Source organism: Canis lupus, chromosome 30 (assembly GCF_003254725.2).
Source record: "Canis lupus dingo isolate Sandy chromosome 30, ASM325472v2, whole genome shotgun sequence".
Lineage (NCBI taxonomy): Eukaryota > Metazoa > Chordata > Mammalia > Carnivora > Canidae > Canis > Canis lupus.
In genome coordinates, this window is record NC_064272.1 from 2,832,251 (window position 1) to 2,852,729 (window position 20,479).

The window sequence follows — 20,479 nt, forward strand, 5'->3', positions numbered from 1 at the left end:
CCCACTCCGGGGCCGCCGTCGCTTAGGCGCCGCCGCGACCGGCTGTGAGGGGGGCTCCCGAGGTCGGATTGCTCTTTTTACGTTACGTGCAACTTTATGGAATGATAGGACCTCGTTTTAAAATGAGGAGAATGAGATTGAGGCGTAAAGGAACGAACTCCGTGTCCCAGGGCTGCAAGGCGATGGAGATGGGGTTTGAACACAGGTAGCCTAGTACCAGACCTGGCCTTTTACTTCCCTACTTCTTCCCAAATCATAGATACCTCAGTATAGTGTGTGGACACAATCAAGGGTCAACTGTTGTAGCTCAGTTATGGACTTGGCTGACGCATCACTAGCTGTAAGATGCTTAGGCATCCACCAAGATTTTAAATACAAAAGATACTGGAAAATTATTGTGGATTTTTGCAGGTTCCAATTGTAATGGTCTCAGCTTGAGAGATGAGGACCTGAGAACAGATCACAAGCACGTTTTCCTTCAAATGTAAGTGACTTTTTGCATCACTTCTCAAGGACCGCTGAGAACAAAAGTTGTTATCTCTAATGTCGGTCTAGGGTCCTTCACTTAAAAAGGAAAAAGTTGGGCCAGTGAAAAGTCCGTCTCTATTTTCCATGTCGTACATGAGGAAATGGCTAATAGGAAATAGGCTTCGGCTTTTTATGTAGCAACCTTAGGGGAGTCCCATTCGGGAAAGGCTGAAGCCCTTACTTCAACCAGAAGCAGAGACAGAGGAGGGGAAAAGCTTCAGGTGTCCCAGGTGCTAACTAACCCGAGGGTACAGACGCTGTGTGTTCAGATAAACCCTGGAGATTTGCTCTGCTCCGCAGCTTCTCCGGGGAGCTCAGCTTAACCAAACCGTGCAAACAATTGCATCCATCACCAGCCACAGAAATCCTCAGGAAGATACCCAGACTATGAAAGACTGAGGTTGGGAACAGGTGGAGGGTACATTACCTGCAAAACAAGTAGGCCTTTGCATCAAGAACCTGAATTTGCATCAAGAACCTTAACACAGATGAGACACGGATGAGCTATTCTCCAGGGCCACGTACCCTACCTCACAACCTTCCCCGCCACCCTGAAAGTCATCTCAGGAGCCTTTCCGGGGGAAAAAAGGGAGACATTACCAAGAACAAGTCATGAGGAGGATTTCACTGAGGAGGTGAGATTTGAATAGGGCCTTAGCAAGGGGTAAACAAAATGTGGGGACAGGCTAGAACACTGTAGGGAGAGATGGTACTAGTGACAAGGCAAAATAAACAAATGGCGTGGAATATTTTTGTGTTAGTATATTACCTCTGCAACTTACTAGTGTGTGTCCTTAAAAGTTGTTTAACCTTTCTGAATCTGTTTCCTCATCTTTTTTTTTTTTTTTTAAGATTTTACTTATTTATTTGACAGAGAGAGAGGAAGAGAGCGCACAAGGAGGCAGAGCGGCAGGCAGAGGGAGAAGCAGGCTCCTTGCTGAGCCGAGATAAGAACTGAGGGGAAAAAATAGGCACAGAAGGAAGCTATGAAGATTTAGGTGGGAGGGCTTGTTGGCATTTTGCTAGATGACCAGGGATGACCTTACCGAGCCTGATAGAAATGAGAGAGCCAAACCTGCTTATTTATGCTTCACATCTAGAGCACCTATTACTCACCAGGCACTTTGCAAGAAGCTGAGAAAAGCCTTAAATGCTTTGCAGAGGTTTTCTTTTGTCTTCTTTATTTTAATTCTGTAGGCAGTGGGAGATTATTGAAGAATTTTGATCACAGGTACGTCACGCTTCCATCTGTGTCATAGAAAACTCACTCAGAAGCAAAATGGATAACAAAACAGCAGTGGCGAAATTAGAATAGCCACGTTATCAGCTAGAGGATTCCTACTCCTTGAATATCTGGTCAATTTGGATAAAAATCCAATTCTGTAGCTTGGGACAGTCCTCATGATAGCTTGCGCCTAGTGTGTGTGTCTGTCCTCCTTGGTAGTTCTTAACCTTTAAGGCTATCTCCTTTTTAGCAACAACACATTGAACATAGAACTCAGCTCTTTTGTCAGTTTCTAGAAAAATATCCACTCATACTGGAGGGTGTGTGTGTGTGTGTGTGTGAGAGAGAGAGAGAGAGAGAGAGAGAGAGAGAGAATACTTTACTGAAGATTCAGGGGTCACTAGGACATAGGGCTTCAAATGAAAGAATGTGGGGCCTGGGAGCAACAGCCAGCACCAAGTGCATCCAAGATAATTGCACTTGAAAGGAGTCCACACTTTGAGCATCTTTCATGTGTCTTCAGAGTATTTTAAATCAGAAACTATGAAATTGAGTTTTAATGCTAAAGCTCTTCCTGCTCTGAAGTGATTGGTCCGGCAGAGTTCAAATCTCCTGTTTTCATCTCCCTTCTTACTTTCCTCTCACCTCCCCCCCCCATTTTTTCTGTGGAGCAACCAATAAAACCACCACCTGCCTCCTGCAGATAATCCACAAAACCATACCCATCAAATGTCAGTTTCTACCCCCAAACAATTATCAAAGCATTTCTCCAACAAAGCACTCCCTTTCTAGGAGGACTTTTGGTGACTAAAATTCTCTCTTTCCTATCATATATTTTCTCAAGAAAAACATATGCAGCTTCTTGTATGTTTAGCTACAGGACTTCTGAGGGCAGGATGGTAAGGGCTGGAGGTGTGGAGTGGTGAGTTGGGATCAGAAGGTAAACATGGCACAGCTATATTTTGCTTAACACAGTTGGGCCATATCCAACTCACAGCCTAGTCCCCATCTCTTGAAGGGCTGCTAGAAATTTTCTCTAAAGCTCCACTGGTGCCAATGCTTGTTGGATTTCTGGGTCTAGTTAGGCAGAAGCATCCTACCCCACCCACCACCATGTGTTGGTTCAAATTCAGTAGCACTGGGGCTCCATGGTTACCCCGAAAGTAGGTAGGAGTCTCAACATTGGGCTTTGACCGCATATGTTCCCCCTTGGAGTCGGGGCTGACCTCTGGACCAACATTGATTACAAAAATGCCTCCTATTACTTTAATATTACTACTTTTATAGGCCAACCAAGGAGAGAGGGCAGAGCTATGGTATTTACCAAACTCTTTTGCTTATGGGGTCAGGAGAGCCTGACCCTGTAACCTCTCTCCTGATTCTGGATCTTAATTTCTTGAGTTCTTTTCATAGCTACATTCCTCTAAAAATACCTATCCTCCCAAGAGCCAGAACAGATAGAAACATTTCTCTTCTCAGCCTCCAACCCCATGTAGTGCTATGGGTATTAATTCTGTCTCTGGTGGCTGCTAGATTGCAGGGGCAAATGTGTGAGATATTACTTTTACTTTTATTTAGGACCTGGCTTCCCAACTAGATAAATATTCAATAGTCATGGTTCGTGTTTAGGCCTAGGGCTTTTTCCATCTTGTTCTCTGACCCAAAGTAAGTAACTCACCTCATAGTCTGGAGGATTTGATAGTTGGGTGAACTACCTATGTGAACTAACTCTCTGAACTTGAGTGGCTGAGCTCTGCACATTCTGTACAGCTGCATAGGTACTTTTACCTCTAACCTCGAATAATCATAGTCTTCTCTCTTCTTCCCTTTGAATAACTTCTTTAAAAGCAAAGAGTAGGAGGAAAACTCAGATTTTCAGAGGAAGTTCTGAGCTTCTCCTGTAATGTTTTGCTTTAAATTCCTCCTGCAACAACTTATTCCAGCAAGCCTGATTCTTCCACATTACTCTCCAACAGCAATGTGGGGATGCTTTGTGGCAAAAGCCTCTTAAGTTTTAACACAAATTACAGAGGTCATTTCTCCTTCCAGCTGTTACCAGAATTGTCTAAATTCTAACTTACAAATTCAGACATTTACATTGCCAAGTATTGTTAAGCATTCAGCTACCCAATGTACCCCAAGGGATGTATTGGCAGCTTTGCGATCACTTAAATTCCTAATTATGGACCCTGGAAACTTTTAATTAATCATTGTCTACATTCCAACTGTTATTCAGGGAATGTGAAAATCGTTCTTTCTGCATCACCCAAAAATGTCTTTATTTGTTCTTGGTGAACATGTAGTGTTCACCAAGGGTCGTAATAGGCAGTCCCCAGTTAAGATCTTTGAGGGACCCTTACTCAATAGAAGAAGCAATCATAATAGGGATCTTTCATCAGGTCTCTACCTAATTGTAAGTTAAGGACTTCTTTTGTCTTGCTGCTTTTAATATTTTTTCTTTATCACTTTATTTTGCAAATTTAATTACAATATGTCTTGGTGTTGGCCTGTGTTTGTTGATTTTGATGGGAATTCTGGTGCCTCCTGGATCTGGATGTTGTTTACTTCCCTAGGTTAGGGAAGTTTTCAGCTATTATTTCTTCAAATAAATTTTCTGCTCCCCCCTCTTTTTTTTTTTTTTTGAGTCCCTGAGTTCTCTAAGCCTATTCTCATGTTACATAATTCTTCTCTCTTTTGTTCAGCTTCATTATTTCCCATTATTTTGTCTTCTAAATCACTAATTCATTCCTCTGCTTCTTCCAGCCTGCTGTTCATTGCATCGATACTATTTCCAATCTTGTTTATTGTAATCCAATCTTCATCTCTGATTGATTCTTTTTTAACTCTTTTATTTCTGCAGTAAGGGTCTCCCTGATGTCTTCTGTTCTTTTCTCAAGCCCAGTGAGTATCGTTATGATTGCTTTCTAATTTCTTAATCTTCTCAAGAACTTTGAAAGGATGTGACCTTGTGGCGCAATGGTAGCGCGTCTGACTCCAAGAACTTTGAAAGGAAATATTTTTGTCCCTCTTTATGAATTAGGAAACATAAAGACTTAGAGTTTAGTTGACTTGTCAAAGTCATACAGCTAGTGAGTGCGTGAGTAGGTTTCAAATCCATATCTGTCATGACTCCAAAAACTATCTTCTTTCTACTGCATCATAATATAAAATATGTAATACAATGCTTACAGCATATTTGATACTCAATATATTGTACTTTTTGTTCTTCTTTTTTTTCCACTTAGAGTGAAATGTCTATAATTTTAGCAGCTGTGTGCTAGGAACCAGAGACAGACACCAACATATATATTTTCTATTATCTTATGGTAGATATATATTGGATGCATGTCTGCCTTCATGTACAGTTGCACCAGGCCCCACACTTGGAAGGACTCCACCATGGTTTAATTACCTGATGTCTCAAAATCCTTTATAGTTTTCAGAAAGGGACCCTGAATGTTTATTTTTTATTGGGCCCACATAATATGTAGCAGGTCCTGATTGGATACAAGGAGTGAAGGAAAAAGAAGCTCAAGGATTACACTTAGGTTTTTTGCTTCAACTATTGTGTGGATGGTAGCATATTTGGAAGTGGAATTTGGGGGAGAAATTAAGAATTTTGATGTGAACATGTTAACTTAGAGCTGCCTTTTAGATCTTATGGTGAGATATTTGCTGCTTCCTACTCCAGCATTCATTTCCCTCTTCCTGATTCCTGGTTAGACCCTGTTTCCCAGCTTTGTGATAAGGGTTTGATTGACTAGTTCCAGCCATCTACATGCTGTCCTGGCATGGCAGGCTCTGGCATATAGGAGCAAGGTAATCAACTATGCTGAGTAGACTAGTGCTCTTTGTAATTCCTTTCAACCCTAGATTGAAGGATAAAGGTTTAAAAGGGTAAGGAGAAGACTATTTGAGAAGGAGAGGCAAACACTGCAGAAACGGAGTCTAAAGGTTTTTTGTCTGTTTGTTTTTAATCACAGGCCATGGATACTTGTAGGAGAATCTGCTTACTTTCCCAGTATCTATCTTTACCAGCTTCCTACGTAAGAGACCTTCCACTGTTTAGCTGGGTATAAAGACTACATTTCCCAACATTCCCTGGAGCATTCCCTAGTACAGCCATATGATTAAATTATTTTAAATAAGCTAAACAGGCATATGGCGTGTGCAATTTTCTGAACATATCCTTAAAGAGAGGGGGCTTGCCATTTCTCCTCCCTTTTACTTTCGGCCTTCTAGAATTTGAGTGCAGTGACAGAAACCCCAGTAGTAAGCACCAGACAAGAACCCTTGGTCCTTTGACATCATGGATACATGCCAGTTTTGGACTGCCTACTTCTTATCTTTTATGAGAGAGCTAAATGCTATCTTATTTAAGATAAGACTATTATCCACCATTATTTTGGATTTCTGTCACATACAGATAGTGTTAATCCTAAATGATGTGATATTCATATAATTAACTCCTTTTCTTTTCAGGGTACCTAAATAATGAACTGTTTGTTAAGAATAAGACTCTAATAAGGACATTTTTTTCTTACTCAGCCATGTGCAATTTGGTCTACATACACACTGAAAAAACCCCTATCCAACCCATATTTTGCTTTGGCTTTTTAAGTCCTCAAAAGATATAGATACTTTACTAGGATCTATATTATTAAAAGCACCTCTACTCCCTCTAGGGAAGCAACAATTGATCCACATTTTTCTGGCACCAGCTCACATTTCATAAACCCTTGTTTAAAATTAACTCAAACCATTAAACAACACATAAAAAAAACCCTATCTTTTTAAGTTACACTATAAAAACTACCTTCAGAGAAACTGAAACAGGTGAGTTTACATGTAATCTCGGATAAGGTGACCAAATATTCAAAATTGACTAAGACAGTCCCAACTCCCAGATTGCTGACTGCTCTGGTTTCTGTCTCAGCACACGTCCTATGGTTCTGGCCAGATGTCATCCAACTTTAGGACAGAAATTCCTGCCCCTACTTGGACAAACAAATTACTAAAAATGGAGAGAAACAACATGAAAGTGGAAATGGCAAAAAAATAATAACTAAACTTTGGTTGCAATTTTAGTTACATTTTGGCTCTTTGGCAATGTTTGTAAGCATTTCTCAACACATATTGTGTAGTTTGAGGTCTTTCAATCTGTGTATGAGATGATCCATTTCTAGGGTTCAATCAGTACTTTTAATAAGTGGTATTAACTATAATAGGCTAGAAAATGTCAGAATGCACTTCACATACTAAAGATGAGTGTTTTTCAAAAATTTCTGTTTATGTTTTATCTGTGAGTCTTTGGTACGAGAGGGTGATAAAAATAAGTTTAAACTCACAAAATTTTAGTCACTTAGGAGTACATTCACCCATTGTCTCTTGAGTCATGCATCAATATTAAGAAATCTTAAATCTTTCATTCAACAGCTATTTGACAGATGTAACATTAACAATACTTGTGAATCCATCACTTTCCTGAATAGGGTTTCCCTTGAGCCTCATTCTCACATTAGTTTCCCAGGGCTGTTCCAGCAACTTTACAAGTGTCTGTCCAGGACTGTGGGGTGGGGGTTGTCTACAGGGGATTAGTCAGTGGACAGTTCAACTTTGAAGTTCACTGGACAGAGGGTGTTTATAAAGAATTTAAGTTAGTCAGTTGGTCAAGGAAAGAAAGGCATTCCAGTTAGAAGGAGCAGTATGTGTTAAGCAGAAGAAAGAAGCAGTAGAGTGGATGGATTCACAATATCTTAGATGTAATTCTGAATTTCAAAAAGTTCTAAAAGCTGAATACATTAGGCAAGAAAACTGATCCATTCAATCTGAACTTATTGGTGTGCTGCATTTGTCAAATGAGTTCAGATTGTTTTATCATACTAAACAGTCTAAAATATCCAATCAGTCTAAAATATGGTCCACATAATGTGTATTTGAGTTGTAAAAATATATATATAATTATGAAAGCCTGATGCATTAACTATGCTTATCAGTTTTTCAGGAGGTATTATTTTTTTTCCTCTTTGAGCTTTAATGAAAATAAAACGTCAGGGGCACTTGGGTGGCTTAGTTGGTTAAGCATCCAACTCTTGATTTCAGTCAGGTTATGATCTCAGGGTCTTGAGATTGAGCCCCACGTTGGGCTCTGGGCTGAACATGGAGCCTGCTTGAGATTCTCTCTCTTTGCCCTCTACCTCTGCCCCTCCACCCCCTGCTCATACTTTATCTTTCTCTCTGCTCTGAAAATTAAAACCTCAAAATCCATAGCATTGGCAAAATAGATATCTAGTAAAGCTAACACAGTAATTTATGCATAATTATGGAAGAACTAGTGAATAAAGTGGTTATATGATATATCTCATGAATCAGTTTGTCAAATTTATACACAGCTTATTTATAATTAATAATTGCTTACTTTTTCTCCAGTTGTTTAATGACTTCTATATGCTTGCTTGTGCTTTTACTCATGCATATTTGGTGAATCTTACCTACCACAAGCAAGTAGAAGTCTATAAAGTAAAAAATCATCCCCTTTTCACCACTATCCTCCTCCCCCTTTAGCACATTTTCCAGAGGTAATCTCTTAAGAGGTTTGCATGTATTCTTTCAGACCTTTCTTGTTTTTTTTTTTATAATTTTTAAAAAGATTTTATTTATTAATGAGAGACAGAGAGAGAGAGAGAAGGAGAGAGGCAGAGGCACAGGCAGAGGGAGAAGCAGGCTCCATGCAGGGAGCCCGACATGGGACTCGATCCCAGGTCTCCAGGATCACACCCTGGGCTGAAGGCGGCCCTAAACTGCTGAGCCCCCCGGGCCGCCCAGACCTTTCTTATTTGTATGTAAGCATGCTTATGTTCTAGGTATACAAAAACAAATGTTGTTTCATGTGTCATTCTCTCACAAAGATGACATAATACTGTGAAGGTGTTCTGCAACTTGCCTACTTCACTTAATATGTTATATATATCTTTTCATGGAAATGTATAGATCAACCTGATTCTTCTCAATGATTGCCTCATGTTCTATTGCATGGATGTTCTTCAATTTAACCATTGTCTTACTGACAGATATAAAGGGATTTTTAATGTTCTTATGATGGCAAATATTCCTTCAGAGTTACATCCCTGTACTACTTCTTAGTCATACTTAAAGGACTTCAGTCTCTAAGGTCCTTGGCCAAAGTGTATATTTTGTGGGAACTGATACCTTCTTTTCTTTTAAACCAAAGAGAAGTCATTCATGTTAACCTGTAAACACAGCAACAAAATGCATTTTGTTGATTTTTTATGAGAATTATAAAGGTGACTAAAAGGGCTCTTATGTGGTAGAAACCATTCATGTCTTGCTGCTCACTCCTTTAGCTCACCAATCTCATCTTTTTTTTTTTAAGATTTTATTTATTTATTCATGAGACACACAGAGAGAGAAGCAGAGACACAGGCAGAGGGAGAAGCAGGCTCCATACAGGAAGCCCGATGTGGGACTTATCCTGGAACTCCAGGATCATGCCATGCCCTGAGCCAAAGGCATACGCTCAACCGCTGAGCCACCCAGGTGTCCCACCAATCTCCTCTTCTTAAGCAAGGTCATTCTATAGGTTACTCTTTAAATTCTTCTTTAGTGTTCACTGCATCATATCTTTCATTGTAGGAACATCTAGAAATCACAGACCTGAGAAAGAATCTCCAGATGGAAGTTGCTAGAATTTAAAAGTAGTGTTTCCACACTAGAGACATGACATGCTTAAGGGCCATGGAACAAGGATGCTTTGTAACTTCTTGCCTCCACATCTGCCTCATATAATGGCCAACTCTGAGAGGAGGAGAGTGTGTTGTTTAGAAGCATGGGCTCTGCCATCATATTTCCCAGGTCCTGCCTCTTGTTAGCTCAGAGCTTGAGCAAATGACTTACCTCTCTATGACTGAGTTTCTTCATCTGTTAAAATGGGGACAGGGATGGTGATGATGATATCATCTGTTCTATAGGATTGCTATGAAAAAATAAAAGATTAGTATTTGTAAAGCACTTACAGCATCTGGCACATATTTGTTAAATAAGAATGACACAATGTTATAGGCACTGTGGCTCTTCTTAATTTCCTGAAGAAACAGCTGTTCACAAAACTTTGTGAAAGCTTAAATGTAGCTGAAGTTGACCAAAAAATATGGTGTGAAAAATTTTGCTTCTCCTACTCATCAGCCCCTTCACTATAGAGGTGTGTCTATTCAGTGCTCACAGAAGTCCTATATTTCAGTGGCCTGTTCTGGATGTCCAAACTTCTAATGAGAAATAATACCTTATTTAGGTTAAAAAGAAGATGGACTGATATTAGGTGTCTGCTTTCTAGATGACTGTTAGGACATTCTTTGTGTTCAACAAAATATTCTCACAAGAAGAGATGCTTTAAAAAACACATCACAGGAGAAATTGAGTTAGATTTCAGAAATGTAAATATGGTGAAAATTGTCTGGATTCACAGGAAATTGGTGACTTTCTGAATGCAAGAAAATGATATGAAATTCATTGACAATGTATATTTATACTTCACATTTTCAGATTTTAATATTACAGCTATTAGAAATGCATCCAGTTTTTATTTATGCAAGAGCTGATTAGCCAGATCTGATATTTTACAAGTTTTTTATTGCTGTTTCCTTCCCACTCTAAACCTGCAATTTTCTGCATTTTGATCAATTACAAAGCATGTGAAACTGGTTTCTTTAATATGGTAGATTTCCAACACAGACAGTATAGCTCCTCACTTTCTCTTTTGTGGGAAGATACAGGACTAAAAGGCCACATCTTCTGGGTGGCTTCCATATTCTCTGGATTTGTTTATAGCTTTGGGTTGAACACTCTGACTAAGTAATTTCATATTCTTGCCTGCTGTGTCATGATTTAGTATCCCAACAAAGTTGAAGGTGTTACTTCCTCATATTACCACTCACAGGATTTGGGGGCCTGATACCAGCTTTAAACACCAGCTTCAGCGTAGAAGTATACTTGTAGGACTTTGGGTGGGACTTCAAATACTGAAAGAGGAAAGGAAAATTTGCATGCTGTGGGTAGCCACTGAAGTACCCATGGTGAGTTGACATTCAAGCTTTCAGACTTTGATTAAAAGGCTAGGAAGGAAGCGATAGATGATAAGGCTACAATCAACTTATAATTGGGTATTTTATGTGTTTGGTTTTTTTTTTTAATACTTTACCTTATTAAAAAAAATACTTTACCTTATTCCCAAAAGTCAAGCAGTTATGTGATTCCTCTTCCAGGACAGTGTCAGGAACTCTCATTTCTTTTCTTTCTCCTCTGCCTGTTCAGGCCGTGCTTAACTCTAATAATTTCTTTTCAAACTCGAGTTGCTTAGGCAACTACACTCTTTGCTCTCTAACTTGACCCCATTTCCTGATGAATAGGCTTTTCATTTTTTCACTAAGTCCTAAGACTTTCACATTTTGCAATTTTCTCTGCTAAATAACTCTAGGCATAACTGCTTAGAAAATCATAAGCAATCATAAAACCTTAGATTTTTAAAGGAAATTTAGAAATCATTTAATCCAGCCGCCTCATTTTACAGTTAAAGAAATTGAGCCCCCCAAGAGGAGATATAACTTGTTCAATGTCATCCAGCTAATTTGTAAACTGGGTAGAATTTTTCCAAAGCTAATTTTTTGAATTGATTAAAACTATAACTAAGATAATTTTAAATTTTTTTTAAATTTATTTATGATAGTCACAGAGAGAGAGAGAGAGGCAGAGACATAGGCAGAGGGAGAAGCAGGCTCCATGCACCAGGAGCCCGACGTGGGATTCGATCCCGGGTCTCCAGGATCGCGCCCTGGGCCAAAGGCAGGCACCAAACCACTGCGCCACCCAGGGATCCCCAACTAAGATCATTTTAAAGGGCACATACTTTTCCATCTTGATCCTTTTGAGTTTTCATAGGAATATTATTTATAGAACCAAATTTACAAAATCATGACTCCTATTGTTAAGAAAACACTGTGATGTGAGAAATAGTTAAATGAGGTTTGGTATTACCATGCTTTTTAATTGATCATTTATCATAACAATAGTCTCAGATGTGGTGGTTAATTGAAGGTTGACTAGGTCCAAGGTGATTGATTTGCTTTACCTTTTATTTTGGTGGGGGAGAGAGTTGAGAGAAAATGGACCAACACATGTAGAGAGAAATAATCTTAACATGGACATCAGGTTAGGGTAAAAATCTATTGTCATTATTGTTAATAAAATATCACACTTTGTGTCCACAAGATCATAACTCTAGTTTGAATATGAAGACCAGATAAGAAATTATAAATTATTTTTGTGTCTATAATTTGTATCTAGCTAGAGCCAAAGATTAAAGGTCTGTGTCTTCCCACGCTCTCTCTATTGCCTGCTCATTCCAGTTAGTGAGTTCTCCAACATGGCCACAAAGAACTTATAGTCTTTTTTTTTTAAGAATTTTTTTTTTTTTTAGGATTTTATTTATTTATTCATGGGAGACACAGAGACAGAGAGGCAGAGACATAGGTAGAGGAAGAAGCAGGCTCCCTGAAGGAAGCCCAATGTGGGACTCAATCCTGGGACTCCAGGATCACACCCTGAGCCGAAGGCAGATGCTCAACCGCTGAGCCACCGAGGCATCCCAAGAACTTATAGTCTTTGAAGAGCCACTTATAGTCTTTTATGCCACTCTGTGCAAGGCAGTGTATCTCACAAACAGGCCTACCCCTAACATTTGTGAGCCTGAGGTGAATATGAAAATGGTTATCTCTGACCCTCTCCCTATCATAATGGATCACATAACCCTTCTGTCTGTAATGACCTCATCAAAGAAACTTGTGTATAATTGTGTAGAATTCACCAAGCTTCACTACATATCCAAGCTCTCTCCACAAGTCCAAACACAAATTGTACAAGTAACGCAGTCTGCTCTTAAGAGGATAGAGAGGATCAGAAGCCCAAGCAAGCACCTGAAGGAGACTCAGACTTCACAAGCGGGGAATTCTAGGTTTTCTGGGTAAAGAGAGCTTGGTCTAGAAGAAGGAGAACATGTTTCAGGAGGTGACAGACCTGTCACCTTATGGGAAAGAGAAAGATAAGGGAGGGCCAGAATAGAACCTAAAGTATTGGACCCAGGAAAGAAGTCTTGGTTGATTGAATCAAAAACAGTACTGCTGACAAGAACACTGGCATAGAACCCTTCTATAGACATTGTCTCTTGTGTAGGACCTATACAAGAAATGGAAGCAAAAGCGTCTAATGTCCAGAAGGAAGCCACTCTTTGAAGTTATTTCTTAAACAGGGAAGTTTCAAGAGATGTTCTGAAAAAGCATCTAAAAGAACAACACTATTCAAAGGTATGGCATGTCAAACTGGAAGGAATTTCAAGATAGTTTCATGAAGATAGAATAGAGATCACAGAGATAAGTAACTTGCCCAAGGTCAGACTGCAAGTAGTAACGGAACTCACCTGGGCTTCCAGGTTCTCAGGACTGGGTTTTTACATGACCAGGTGCTGAAGCCCCTAGAAGTATAACTCTAAGCAGCACAGAAGAAAAAAAGACATAGGGTAGGTCTTATACTCTAAGTGTATTTTTAATGATGTGACAGCAAAACAGCATATACCACCGATTTTTTTTAATAATTTTTATTTATTTATGATAGTCACAGAGAGAGAGAGAGAGAGGCAGAGACGCAGGCAGAGGGAGAAGCAGGCTCCATGCACCGGGAGCCCGACGCGGGATTCGATCCCGGGTATCCAGGATCGCGCCCTGGGCCAAAGGCAGGCGCCAAACCGCTGCGCCACCCAGGGATCCCTATACCACCGATTTCTATAGAAAATCAGACACCAGTCAGGCTTTGAGAGAGAGAGAGAAAGAGAGAACAAGAGAGTGAGTGTGCAAGCTGGGAAATCAGGTGAAGAAGAAGAGGAACCACTATAATGTAAGGGCTGATGTCTTGGTAGTGATGCTGAGCATCAGAGAAACTCTCTTCTTATGAATCAAAGGAAAGTGATATAATCACTATTAGGTGATTCATTTGGGGAAGTTGGTGCAATGAAAAAAGGTAGAAACAAAGAAAGGGGGCTGTAGGGATTCTGAATGATCCCCTCACTCCCATTAACTCCCACTTTGGGACTATATATGACTTGATTTATACACTCCTATCCTGTCTGTAGGCTTCATATTTATTTTAAATATGAAGGCCAGGAAATAAAATGTATTGAAGTGGCAAGTATGGTATAAGTATGATTAATAGTTTTAAAACAAATTGAAGTTTGGTCTGTGAAAAAGAGAATTAGGCTGGAGGACAGAGTTTGTGTTCCAGTCCTAGTCCTGCAGCAAGCCATTTAACCTCTGCAGTGTTTTCTAAAAGGTAAACTGAAAATAGCAAGGCTAACTCTTGATATTTAATGACAGCAAAAATAGAGGGAGGAAACGCAAGTGTCCAGTAACAGGGAAATAGATTATGGAATATTTCTAAACTACAGTATTATCCACATTAAAAATTACAGTTTTATAAAAAAAATAAATTAAAAAAACAAAACTTACAGTTTTGAAAAATTTTAACAATATACTAAAATGTTATAAGGTTAATGGAAAAAACATGATTCAGAAACTATATATATTGAGTTATTCCAATTTTATGAAATATATGATCATAGAATGCTTGAGGAGGTGCCTGGGTGGCTCAATGGGTTAAACATCCAACTCTTGATTTCAGCTTGGATCATGATCTCAGGGTCATGAAATTAAACCCCGTGTTGGGCTCCATACTCAGTGAGGATTCTGCTTGCGATTCTCTCCCTCTCCCTCTCCCCACCCCCTCACTCTCTATCTCTAAAATAAATAAATAAAATCTTATAAAATACTTGAAGCAAATACATCAACATGTTAATTTTATTATCTCTAGGTGACAGAGATGGTTTTAATTTTCTTCTTTATATAGTATTTTTATTATTTTCCAAATTGTGTCCAATGGACATACAGTATTCTCATTTTTTAAAGTTTTTATTTTAATTCTAGTTAGTTAACATACAGCATAATATTAGTTCCAGGTGTACAATATAGTGATTTAACACTTCCATACAACACCCAGTACACATCACGAATGCCCTCCATAATCTCTATCACCTATTTCACCCATCCCCCCCAACCTCCCCTTTGGTAACATCAGTTTGTTCTCTATAATTAAGAGTCTGTTTCTTGGCTTGTACAGTATATTAATTTAATCATCAAGAAAAGATGTTTTTAATAGAAGTGATGCACTCTAGCCTAATTCATAATGATGTTGTAAGGAAAATGGAAATAAAGTAAGTTTAAAGCTGAATCCTGATGAGCATGTGCTAAATAAGTATTTATGTTAAAGTATTTATGTTAAAGTATTAAAGTATTTATGTTAAAAAAATGATGTATGTGTCCATGTGCAACTTTTTTCTTTTTTTAAGATTTTATTTATTTATTCATGAGAGAGACACACACACACAGAGAGAGAGAGAGAGAGAGAGAGAGGCAGAGACACAGGCAGAGGGAGAAGAAGCAGGCTCCATGCAGGGAGCCTGATGTGAGACTCGATCCCAGGACTCCAGGATCACACCTGAGCCAAAGGAAGATACTCAACCACTGAGCCACTTGGGCAACCCTGCTTTTTTCTTAATAATAAATACATATGCCTGTAAATAATTAGAAGTCAATTCCAGTCATTAGAAGAGCATAGGATATGTGCCATTACCACCTCAGAAGCATCTGTGGGGGCTGACTCTGATGTCTAAAAAAAAAGTAAAGTCAACCTTGCTCAGTATACAGCAATTTTATCCAGTCATCAGGAGGGATGGTTAGCTTTTTTGGGAAAGTTTGTGCAAGAGGTGGGGCCCTCAGGTAGGGGTGGAACTGTGTAGACTGACTTCTTTTTCTGTAGCTTCAATTTCAGCCCCTTTTCTCAGTAGGCAGTGACCACTCTCTCTTGTCATTCCCCATGGAAGTTGCAGTAAGTTAGAGGAGGGTTAAAATAGGTTCTTGGGAAATAAAAATAGGCAGTGAGTAGGGCTGCATATGGGGCTTTTAATAGAATGAGTTTAGCATCCTGGTAGGTTAAGGTAGGCTAAACGAGGTAACTACTTCCATTTATGAACTACTGTGGCAAATACTTGCTAGTCGTGCACTCATTTAGTCCTCTAATAATATGAGGTAAGTCATATTATTTCTTTTCCTCCTCTTCCTCTCCCACCTTCTCCTCCTCTTTCCCCCCCTTTTTCTTAAAATTGGAGAAACTGAAGCTCAGGGAGGAAAAAAAAAAAAAGGAATTCTTATCTAAGACCACATAACTAATAAATGCTAGAACCAGAAATTTAGGTTTTACTGTTTACCTCAGATTCACTCAAGAAGAATGTTGAAAATGCAAACTCCTAAATTCTGTCCCTGGAAATTCTGATTTAGTAGGTTAGCAATGGGACCAAGGCATCTATATACTTTTTTTTTAAGATTTTATTTATTTATTCATGAGGAAGAGAGAGAGAGAGGGAGAGGGAGAGGTGCAGAGACACAGGCAGAGGGAGAAGCACGCTCCATGCGGGGAATCCGATGTGAGACTTGATCCCCAGACCCCAGGATCACACCTTGAGCCATAGGCAGACGCTCAACCACTGAGCCACCCAGGAGTCCCAAGGCATCTATATTCTTAAAAGCCTTGTTGATTTGTTGTCAGGGCAAGGATCCCTGCTTCATCTGACAGTGCTACTCCTAAGTCAGCAAGGAGGCAGGCTGTGTTCTTGTGCACAGGCCTGAAGACCCAGCCTTGTGAGTGAGATTTCCTGGGGGAGGAACCTTTGACTTCACATTCTGCATGAAACTCCCTATTCATGGTCCTTGTAGATTCTTCAGATTCATTTGTCTCTCTCACACCGTCAGAAAGCTGGTCAGTTGGAAAGGATGCTAAAGTAAAACGTGAATGTACCAAGATAGAGGAAATGGTTTTTACTAGAACTCATCAGCAAGGACTGAACTGATTGAAGATTTATGGTTGAAGATTCTTGCGGTAGTGAATGGAAGAGGGCATAAGCACCACCACCCCACTGCCACCTTCCAGAGTTTAGTTCAGTAAAAAGACAGTCATTAAACTGGTTCTAAGGAGGGCAGGTCCTGCTAGGTATAGACCTTTTATTAGGCTGAGAGAGATTGCACTTTTGGGGCCAAAGAGTGTCCCTCTGTAGGACTACAGAGGAATAGCTGAGGGGCCACCAGTGTCCTCTCTGCTAATTTTTCCCCAGGCTAATCAACTTCTTCTCTAAGTAAAATATTTACCAAATATATTAAATATACAGGCTTGAAGAGGAACAAATCATTGACCTGATTCATGCATCCCCATACTTTGGTCTTCCTTGCCTCAGACACCATGCCCACATCACCTTTTCTCTCCTCCCTATCTTTGCACATCTAATCCCATTGCTTGGAACACTCTTCTGCTCTCTCTTATCTTCTTTCCCTTCACCTATATTATTATTAGTCTTGCAGGTCTTAGTTTAAGCATTCCTTTCTTGGGAGGCTTCCCCAACATAAAGGTTAGAGACACTTTTTTTTTTTCTTTTTATTCATGAGACACACACACACAGAGGCAGAGACACAGGCAGAGGGAGGAGCAGGCTCCACGCAGGACACTTGACGTGGGACCTGATCCCGGATCTCCAGGATCATGCCCTGGGCTGAAGGCGGCGCTAAACAGCTGAGCCCCCCTCCCCCCCCAGTACCATCTAGCCCGAGGTTAGAGACTCTTAATGTATGTTCTGACAACCCTGTGCTAGCACTCATCACATTTTATTGTTACTACATATCTAATTGCCTATTTCCCCCTACACTGTGAGCTCAAGGAAAGCAGGGACTTTTTCTCGCTTGTCCCTCATTGTTTCCTTATGGTGAATTCAATGTTTGTCCAGTCTGTATTGGGGATTGAATGAGCTGAGCTGAGAATGTGAAACTCTGTACTTAGTGAGCCCGTCACCTAGAAGGATCAAAGGTTGGGACTGGAACTGTGATCAGTTAGGGACAGAATTCCTAACTCTACTAGAGCTCAACTTTATACAGATTATGATGCCAAGAATCCCGAGATGAGAATCAGGAGCATGAGGTGTGTGACTTTTGACTAGTTGCTTAGTGTCTTTATCTCTCAGAGCTTTTCTGAGTAGGAAAGGGAAGTGTAGGAAAGTACTTTAAAAATATAAATATGAGTGCACAGTCGTGGAGATGTAGGAGAAATGGGGTCATCTCCAAAGGGCTGTGTTTGGGACTTAGAGGCCACATTCTGGTTCCTATTTTTCCCACCTCAAGCCATATGTCTGGTTAAGTCAGCACAGTCAGTACAATGGAGCTCTCATCAACCCTCACTCACCACCGCCATTATCTGGTTGATTAATACAGTTTGTGTGTTATTTCAAGAGGAAGGGGAGGAGGAGAAAGAACAAGGTAGCAGCATTTGCTGGTGTTAAGTGTGGTGGATCTGTCAAAAACACTTTCCAGATTCCTGATTCTCTAGGGGATAATTTTTCTGCTGGTATTTTGAGATCTCAAAATTAAATACCTGTACCAGAGCTGCCATCTCCAAGGTGACAGTGCTAGAAATCTCCTTTGGATTCTTAACATGAGAGATTTTAAATAATAGTTTCCTTAATGAAGCACCATATGGATAACATTTTAGGACAGGTAATCAAATGGTGGAAGAAAAAAATCAACTGAAAAAAACAAGTGAAAGCATTTCATAATATATACATATATCAAATCATCACACTGTACACCTTAAACTCACTCAAAGTTGTATATCAATTACATCTCAATAAAACTGGAAAAAAATAAAGAATTTGAAGTAGAGTTGCCAGATATAGCAAATAAAAATATTTGGGACATACATTAGGAAATTATTTGTTATTTATATCTGAAATCCAAATTTAACTTGGTATCTTATATTTTGTCAGGCAAACTTTAATGGAAGGCATCTCCTTTTCCCTCGCTTAGTTCTGTTCTAATTATTCCATAGTAAAAAATAAAATGTTTTTTTAAAAATGTTAATTCTCTAGTATTATTGTTTATATGAGTTGAATGTTATCATTTAGTCTTTTAAAATTACATTTCTCTTCAAAATAGCCCTGGGGCACCTGGGTAGCTCAGTCAGTTAAACCTCTTGATTTCAGTTCAGATCATGATTTCAGGGTGGAGCCTGCCTAGGATTCTCTCTCTTTCTCTCTCTCTCTCTCCCTCTCCCTCTCTCTCTCCCTCTCTCTCTCTCTGCATTCCCCTCCCTAACCAGTGTGTACTCTCTCTCTCAAAATAAATAAATAAATAAATAAATAAATAAATAAATAAATTCAAAATAGCCCTTCATTTTTATTCATATTTTCATATAGGAGATTAAGATTTAATTTATCTGGTCAATTATTTCATGGCATTTGAGGGGGGGGGGCTCTTCTGTGTTTTAACCTTAAGTCAATAGGATTTTGATCATTATGGTCATTTTATTGTATTATAGTTCAGTACCATCTATTACTATGTTTTCTTTGAAGGCAATAAACCACAACTTTACACGTGGAAAATCTTGGGTACTGCATTTCATTCATTCTGCTTAGCACTAAGTGGTATTTTATTTTATTTTATTTTATTTTATTTTATTTTATTTTATTTTATTTTATTTTATTTTTTAAAGTAGGCTCTGTGCCCAGTGTGCAGCCCAATGTGGAGCTTTAACTCACAATCCTGAGATCAAGATGCACACTGAGATCAAGAGTTAGACACAACCAACAAAGACACCCAGGTACCCCTATGTTATTTTACTTTTTATTGAAAAGTTTCGGGTGTATACAAAAAGAAAAGTATTTTTATGAACTTCCTTGTATCACATTAGCCACCTCCTATAGTTACCACCTCTGGCCAGCATTGTTTTAACTATACTACCATCTGCCTCCCCACCACCACTTCAGTTATTTTAGACCAAATCCCAGGCCTTGAATCATTTCAATGATAAATATTTCAGTATATATATGTAAAAAGAGAAAAAAATTAAAAATATATCTATAAAAATAATCATACCTAAAACAGTGAATAGTATTTCTTTAATATTATCAAATATCAAATGAGGGTTCAGATTTCTCTGATTGTTTCTTTTTTTAAATTTTATTTATTTATTCACACACACAGAGAGAGGAACAGACACAGGCAGAGGGAGAAGCAGGCTTCATGCAGGCAGCCTGACGTGGGACTTGATCCCAGATCTCCAGGATCACACCCTGGGCTGAAGGCAGTGCTAAACTGCTGAGCCACCTGGGCTGCCCTCTCTCATTGTTTTATAATCTTTATATGTGTGTAATTTTTTGAATCAGAGACCAGAAACCAAAATCCCTTTGTTGTAATTTATAGGTAGGTTTCTTCCTATTTATTGAAGAAACTTGGTTATCCAGTTGAATCTTCTACATTCCAGATTTTTAAAACTATATCCCCATAGTATTATTTAACATGACCCTCTGTCTCTGTATTTTTTATAAACTGGTAGTTGGATGTGCAGATGTAGTCTAATTCAGGTTAAATTTTTTTCAAGAGTACTGGTAAATGGTGTGTGTATTATGAGGTATATAATATCTAATTTTTGTGATATCAGAGACCATTGATGATCATTGCCTAAATCCATTATTTAACTAGAAATCTGCAAAATGGTGTTTGTTTTACTACATCATTC

The 20,479-nt window shown here is 39.1% G+C and overlaps 1 long non-coding RNA gene across 10 annotated transcripts in view; it reads left to right on the plus strand.

Annotated features, from left to right (window-relative positions):
- Window positions 1-20,479, plus strand: part of LOC112676176 (uncharacterized) — an 82,764-nt gene that overhangs the window by 13,110 nt on the left and 49,175 nt on the right. For 5 of the 10 annotated variants that reach the window (XR_007407492.1, XR_007407487.1, XR_007407494.1 and 2 more), the window contains exons 2-5: window positions 412-484; window positions 829-1,163; window positions 12,995-13,125; window positions 19,454-19,561. This is a non-coding gene — a long non-coding RNA (uncharacterized LOC112676176). Of the gene's footprint in view, window positions 1-6; window positions 206-411; window positions 485-828; window positions 1,164-12,994; window positions 13,126-19,453; window positions 19,562-20,479 lie in introns of those variants that run through there. The other 5 variants (XR_007407495.1, XR_007407488.1, XR_007407489.1 and 2 more) reach the window with 5 other exon arrangements.